Source organism: Rousettus aegyptiacus, unplaced genomic scaffold (genome assembly GCF_014176215.1).
Source record: "Rousettus aegyptiacus isolate mRouAeg1 unplaced genomic scaffold, mRouAeg1.p scaffold_m13_p_11, whole genome shotgun sequence".
NCBI lineage: Eukaryota > Metazoa > Chordata > Mammalia > Chiroptera > Pteropodidae > Rousettus > Rousettus aegyptiacus.
The window spans coordinates 32,331,425-32,338,903 of NW_023416286.1; the positions used below are offsets into that span (position 1 = coordinate 32,331,425).

General features: G+C 33.5%; 1 pseudogene; it reads right to left on the reverse strand.

Moving 5' to 3' along the window:
• Positions 1 to 759: 759 nt before the first annotated feature.
• LOC118609708 lies at positions 760 to 878 on the reverse strand (annotated as a pseudogene).
• Between the last annotated feature and the right edge of the window lie 6,601 nt (positions 879 to 7,479).

Consider the following 7,479-nt stretch of genomic DNA (forward strand, 5'->3'; position numbering starts at 1 on the left):
TTTATTCCCAACCTCTTTCACAAAAAAACTCAAATGGAGTATGTTGCACACTAAGATAACAGGATCAACCGACCCAGAATCCCTCCTGATTCTTGAGAACGAATTGGGGAGGGTCAGTATTGAAGTATTTTTGTCATCAATTCTTGACACCAGATTGGAAAATTCTGTCCTAGGTCCTTGTAGCCATATAAGGGTACAGGCGTTTGTTCTGATCAGAAGAGAAAATTTTGGATGACTTTTTGTTTAGTTGAAAATTTCTCACAAAGGTTGCCAAAAAATCTTATGGTGCCAGAGCATGTATTTTTTGAGATCTTTTCTTTCTTCACTTCTCCACATTCCATACCAATATCTCCCAACTTTTGTGTTTTAAAGCTTTCTTCTCCTAAGGTACTGTTCTCTCTTGTTCCTTCCATAAGTGCCCATAACGTTTGACCAGTATTTGTCATGAATTTTTTTTTTTTTTTACTGCTCCCTTATCATTGATGATCCCCAATGCTCTGTCTTTAGAATTCTAGAATTCTATTCTCATAGTACACTCTTTCTAAGACATTGTATCCAAATATATGAGTTCAAAGACATAAATATGCTAAGGAGTTTCTAATTTTTACCTCTAGTTCAAATCTCCTGCGCTAAAATAATAATAATCTCTGCATTAGAATTTTTTTTTTTTTTTTTTAGACAAGGCAACCCTTGGTTGACCTCACAGATTGCAAGGACCTTTTCAGCTTACAATCCCTTACTTTTTTTTTTTATTTTTTATACCTACAGCATCTGGTCTTTCTAGGTGGTCTCCCATCCAAGCACTAACCAGGCCTGACCCTGCTTAGCTTCCAAGATCAGATGGGATAGGGCTTACTCAGGGTAGCATGGCCACAGACAGAAATTTTATTATAAAATAACAAATTTTCCTTAAGATCATTAGGTCTGGCTAGATTCACAATCCTCTGCAGCAAGGGCAGTGTTTCTGTCTTTATGAATGGAACATTTGACTAAGAACTTTCCCATACCACAAATCTATGACTAGCCCATCTCTAGTATTCATTCAAATCAATAGCTGTGTTGTCTCATCTGTTCAGTCTCTAAAATATTTCTCTATCTTTGTTGTTACAGCCATATTGAAGTCATCATGATTCTTTTTATAAAACTTGAAAAACAATGGATTCGTGTAAGATGGACATTATATGTTTTAAACTTCATCTGTGGAAAAATAAGAAAAGATTGAGTAGAAAGAAATAGTGAAACACATGATATTCATGCCTTTATTTCACTTGCTTGTGAACATTAAACAAGATTTGGAATCTTTTTCTATTTTAGATCCCAGATGCCTCTTACTATGTAAATATGTCTTCACTGAACATCTTCCTAGGCTATGACGACAATGCATTTTCATTCTCTATGGACCATAACAGTACACTTGCTCCTTTTATCTAGCACTAATCAGAAAAATAAACAAATAGAAAAAAAAAAAAAAAAACCTCTCTGTATCAGCACAAGACAAAGTAGCTATTGTTAACTAATTTAACTACTCAACTAATGTTTACTAAACATGTGATAGTCTAGGAATCATTATAGGCTCTAGAAATGCAGTGGTGAGTCATAGGTGAAATCCTAACTAATAAAAGCTTTTATTTTGCATTTACAGAGAGGTGATATTTTGGGGTTCTAACGTGTTATATTATTAATTTTTCAGAGAAATATTGACTATATGTTATAAATTTGGAATCATATCCTTTTGTGTAAATGAATCCATTGTAACCTGCTTATGATTCTCTCTGCCCCAGCCTCTGACTTCACTCTCTCAATTTATTAATGCTTCAAAGAAACGTCAAAGAGCTATCTTTAACAAATTGTATATTGTCTTTCTCATTTTCCCTTGGACTCTTCATTTGTCCAGAGACAACGTTTAAACTCCTAACCACTTTCAGCCTTGCATAAGTTTCCAGCTTTAGTTCTTGATTATTTCCCCTTTTCTGATTCAGATTCTGGAATCACTGAGGTGCTTGTGGCCCCCTGACCTCACAGTGAACTTTCAGGATATGGCGTTTTCACATTTCACCTTCTTTCCTGAGATACCCTACACTTTGAATGTTAATGGCAAATACTGTCCAAATTTTACTCAAATATTTTTCCTCTGTCACCTACATATATCTTCGCTCCTCTACGAAGATGTAGAGGCTCCTTTTCTTGTATTCCCAGACTAGTTAGGACATTCCTCCAATGCAATCTGTAGTTTTAGATTGTAATTCTTAACATGCTTTCTTCTCTGTAGACTATAAATTTTACCTTTTTTTTTTTTTTGAATACTTTATTTTTTAGAGCAGGTTTAATTTCACAACAAAATTGAATAAATGATATAGAGATTGCCCATATACCACCTGCCCCTACACACACACAGCCTCCCCCACTGTCAATATCCTCCACCAGAGTGGAACATTTATCACAATTGATGAAACTACATTGACACATTATTATCACCCAGAGGTCATAGTCTACATTAGAGTTCACTCTTGGTGTTGTACATTCTATGGGTTTGGACAAACGTATAATGAAATATAACAACCATTATAGTATCATACAGTGTCTTTTCACCACTCCAAAAAGCCTCAATTCCTTACCTACTTACCCCTCCTCCCTCAACTGCTGACAGCCACTAGCATTTTCCCAACTCTTCAGTTTTGTATGAGTTTTATTCTTATAATAAATAACTATCTTTTCATATTCTATGTTTCTTTCATCAAACTCAATTCCTGGATAGATATAGATATAGATATAGATATAGATATAGATATAGATATAGATATATACATACATACACACACACACACATGCACACACACACATACATATTTATCTGGTTACATATTTACATAAATGAAAAAATAATGTAATCTAAAATAGATATTGATATATTCATAAATACTGATACTGAGGAAAGCAGTTTCTCTTTTGGTAAGTTAAGGAGTGTAAAATATGCACCTAATCATATGCTCGAATTTATGATTGGCAGAACAGCTCATAAAAAAAAAACATATAAGAAAAGAATATATATTTAAATAAATTGTAAAGAGAGAATAATAGAAATAAAATATATAAAGGAAAAAGGAGAAGAGTAAGAGGAAAAGAGAAAGAGAAAGAAGGAACACAATAGAGAGAATATAGATGACTTTAGTAGGGACAAACTGAAAAATTTTATGTGTTAACAATTATCCCACCACTACTCCCCAAGGACCATATGTCTTTCTTTTGTAGAAAGTTTTGTGAACTGAAAGATTTTTATTGCAATATATTTATTTTATGGGTGTGGTAGATAATAAAATATAGACTGTTTTTATTTCCTCATGAGGACAATAAATATTTTAGTATTCTATATTTAAAAATCTTTCAACTTTGCATCGTTTAGAAGAATTATGCATAATAATTCTGATATAAACAATAATAATTTCTGTTTTATAATGTATTATATAGTCCAAAAACACTACAGTGTGCCCTCTGTTCATTAATCCTAATAAAATCATTTACTGTACAATATTAACTCCATTTTATTTATTTTTTTAACATTTTATTTTTAAATTTTTCCCCCTCCCCTCCTCCTCCCTTCTGGTAACCTCTGGTCCTTTGTCCATGTCCACGAGTGTTTGTTTGTTTGTCCTGTTCATTTGTTGTTTTTAGGTTTATACTTCACATATAAGTAATGTAATGCGATTTTCAACTTTTTCTGTCCGGCTTATTTCACTTAGTATGGTTATTTCAGGATCCATCCAAGTTGTCACAAATGGCAGTACTTCATCTCTTCTAATGGCTGAGTAATATTCCATTGTATATATGTAACACAACTTCTTTATCCAATCATCTATCATAGGACACTTAGGTTGCTTCTATGCCCTGGCCACTGTGAATAATGCTGCTATGAACATTAGTGTGCAAATCTCTTTTTGGATATAAGTTTTCAAGTTTTGGGAGTTAATACCCAGTAGAGGGATTGCTGGATCATATGGTAGATCGATTCTTAGTTTGTTGAGGAAACGCCATACTGTTTTCCGTAGTGGCTGTATCAATTTGCAGTCTTACCATCAGTATATGAGGGTTCCTATTTCTCCACATCCTCTCCAACATTTGTTAATACTTGTCTTGTTCATTATAGCTATTCTAACAGGTGTGAGATGGGATCAAATTGGCGAACTGCACTGATTTTGTAAGGAACATTGAGGGGAAATATAGTTTGTATTATTTTCAGTTATTTAGTAGCAGCTTGAGATCAGTATACTGATGGTTAGTAATTGAATAGAAGATTCAAAAACATATTACCCAAATATCACATTTTCCATTTTAATTAAATTATATTTGCAGACACGGCAGGTATAGCAACCAAAATTAAATTAAATTGTCCTATATATACATTTTTAAAATTATTTTGGTTTTGATCTCTCATGGTGAAAGTTAACTCTGTCTACAATGGGATATTTATACATATATGAATATACTGTTTTTCATCATTTCTTCCCCCTTTCTCTATCTCGAATAAATTATATCCTAACAAAAGCGAAGTAGAAGTTGCTGAATGAATGCCATGACTGAAACTCAGTCTCTCCTTTAGAAAGCGTTTCCCAGAATATGGTACTGGGATCGTTTGCACTGAAATCATGTGAAGAATTTATTATTTCAGACATCTTGACCAGATCACAAATTTGAATCATAATCTCTGGGTATGGAATCCAAGTATTCATATTTTCAGCAAAGTACTAGGTAAAACTCTACAACCAATACTGTAAAGTATCAATTTAATATCAAGCAACGTATCTTCAATACTTTCTTTGTTACCTAGAGAAGGTAAAAAAGTTATAAAGAAGCTAGAGAGGTAAATAGAAATAAGTTGATGCTCTTACTTAGCAGAGCAAGAAATGGAAGCCTGGGAATTCTTGTTTTTCATTTATACAACATTCATGTTGAAATTGCATAAATAAGTAATGCTTATGTGAGAAAGACATTGTTAGGAGAATTCAGACCATAAAAAGAACAGGCTTAGTGAAATCAAAATAGAACTTTGGTGGTTTACTTCATCACTCTGAGCCCATTTTCTCATCATTAAAAGAGAGATAAGGAGTGGTATCTGCTTCACAAAGCTGTTGAGAAGAGAGATGATATGATATGACATACATTTTCTCTTCTCTCTCTCTTTCTCTCTCTCTCTCTCTCTCTCTCTCTCTCTCTCTCTCTCTCTCTCTCCTTCTCTTGTTATATATTCTACAATATATGTGTATGTGTGTGCATGTATATTAATATTTTGTAAGTTAATTGCAGTAGTAAAGCGGTAATGACCAAACTTTTTCTGGAAGTAAAATAAGTGTTTTTAGGAAAATTTATTGAAAAAAGCAATCAGTTTTTTTTTTCCTTTAGCAAATGTAATATTTAAAAATCAGCATTATGTATTTCTTAAATTTAAGAAAATAAATTACTGGCATCCACAGCAGTATCTGATTTTGCTATTGAACTTTAAAACATTAAAATTTTTGATAAGCGGTTGTTTTGGCTTTTTTCACTGACATTTTATGCTATTCATCGTTAAAAGTGTTTTGTCACGTTGTATCCCTTAATATGTTTTTTCTTCAAACAAGATGTTTCAATGTTAAAATGAGACAAAGAACATCATTATTACACACAAAATATTTCTCAATCAACTTAAATTGGAAACTCTGTTTTCTATCTTATTGTTCTTTCTTGGTAGCAGATAGAAGAGGAAATGAGTATGAAGAAACACCTACTCCTCTTGCTTCCTCACTGTTTTTCTCTTTCTTTTGTCTTCTTGACTAAGACAATTCACATATGCAAATATACTCCAAAATAGGCTTATATTGTTTTTCTTTATCTGTCTGATATGGCCAGCAGGATGCCAGATTATATAGTTAATAAAAGGTGGTTGGGAACTTTTATGCAACTTTAATTGAATCTGGCATATAAAATTAGTAAATTTACAGAAATGAATTATTGGATTACACAAGGAAACCTTGAAGTTACCATTAAATGTTAGATCTATCTAATTCTCATTCTTGGAGACTCATCTCTTTTTTAAAGCAGGTACATTTATAGTGTCGAACTAACCACTGAACAAAATTAAAATGCCACCAATTCTTGTGATGAGATGGAGAGCTTGTTAAATTAAGGGACATTGTTGATGTATTGTTATCAGCAGTGTATGAGTGAATGTTTAATTTCAAAAGGGAAATTTTAGACCAGAAACATTTTTCTTTAGAAATAGATGTTATTTTATAGATACATTGTATGTTTGTAAAAATATATGTACATGCTTATACTATTTCTATGTAATATACATTTACACAATAAAAGCATTTCTGGTTAAATGTGTGTCAACGAAAATTCCAGTAATCCCTTCTGGGAAGCAAGAGAGTTTTACTTACATTTACTTTGCAAACTAGGGAGACATAGTTTTAGGCATAAACTGAAAGTATTTTTGGAAGAGGGAGAGGTAGGGCGAGTTTATTAAAAGGCAAAAACAGAGAGCTCACCTTCAAGGGAATTAGTTGGGGCAAGTAGCAATACTACAAGCATATGTAAACAAGAGGGGATTATTTTGTCGACTCAGAGTCAGCAGGTAGAATCATGAGATATGGCCAACAGTTGGAGTCAAAAGACATAGTCAGTAGGGTTTGTAAAAAGATACAGTGGGGGATGGGTCACAAGATGTGAATGAGCACCTCAGTTTCCCTTGGAGACTGTCTGCAAAATTAACTGGCAAAACGAGTTCTATGGTTAACAAGACAATGCAAGGAGTACAGTTCATTAAGAAGACAGAGTCAGAGTTCAAACTGCAAAACTGCTTAGTCACTCAAGGGGGGCAAGAAATCATAATGCAGAAAGGTCTAGATATTTGGTCACAAAATTATATTAGAATGTTCATATAGTTGATATATTTATATATTATAGCATGTATTATACTTATATAATATACATTTATATAAGGCATTTATGTTTAAATGTAGTTGATTCGTAAACATTGAGAGATGGTATTTGAGAGGCCCAATAAATAATTATGTTTTATTCCATGCTCCAGTAGATGCTGCATTGAGAGATGAATGCAGGAGTCAGGCAGATGTAAATTAATAATTACAGCCTAGACTTGTACACTTGTTTTATTATAGTACTTTGAATTTACCTTACACAGGCCTCATGGCCACAGGCAGTATGGATGTAGGACAGGGAAAATTCCCCGAGGGGTGCAGCTCAAGCCCTGTACTAAGAAACAAAAGGGTAGTTTGCTGAGTTCCAGAAAGAATTCAAGCACTGTCAGTGCCAAGGTGATCAAGAAGGGAAGGTGAGAAGGGTGTCGATGGTGAGATGCCCAGTTGAAAGAATGCATGAGGAACCAATATGGGACTGAAACAGCAGGCACCAACTTTACTGTGGGGAGCGCGTTTCTGTTGCAGGGAGTGCAGTTCTATTGTGGTGAGCGAGCTTCTGCTTCTG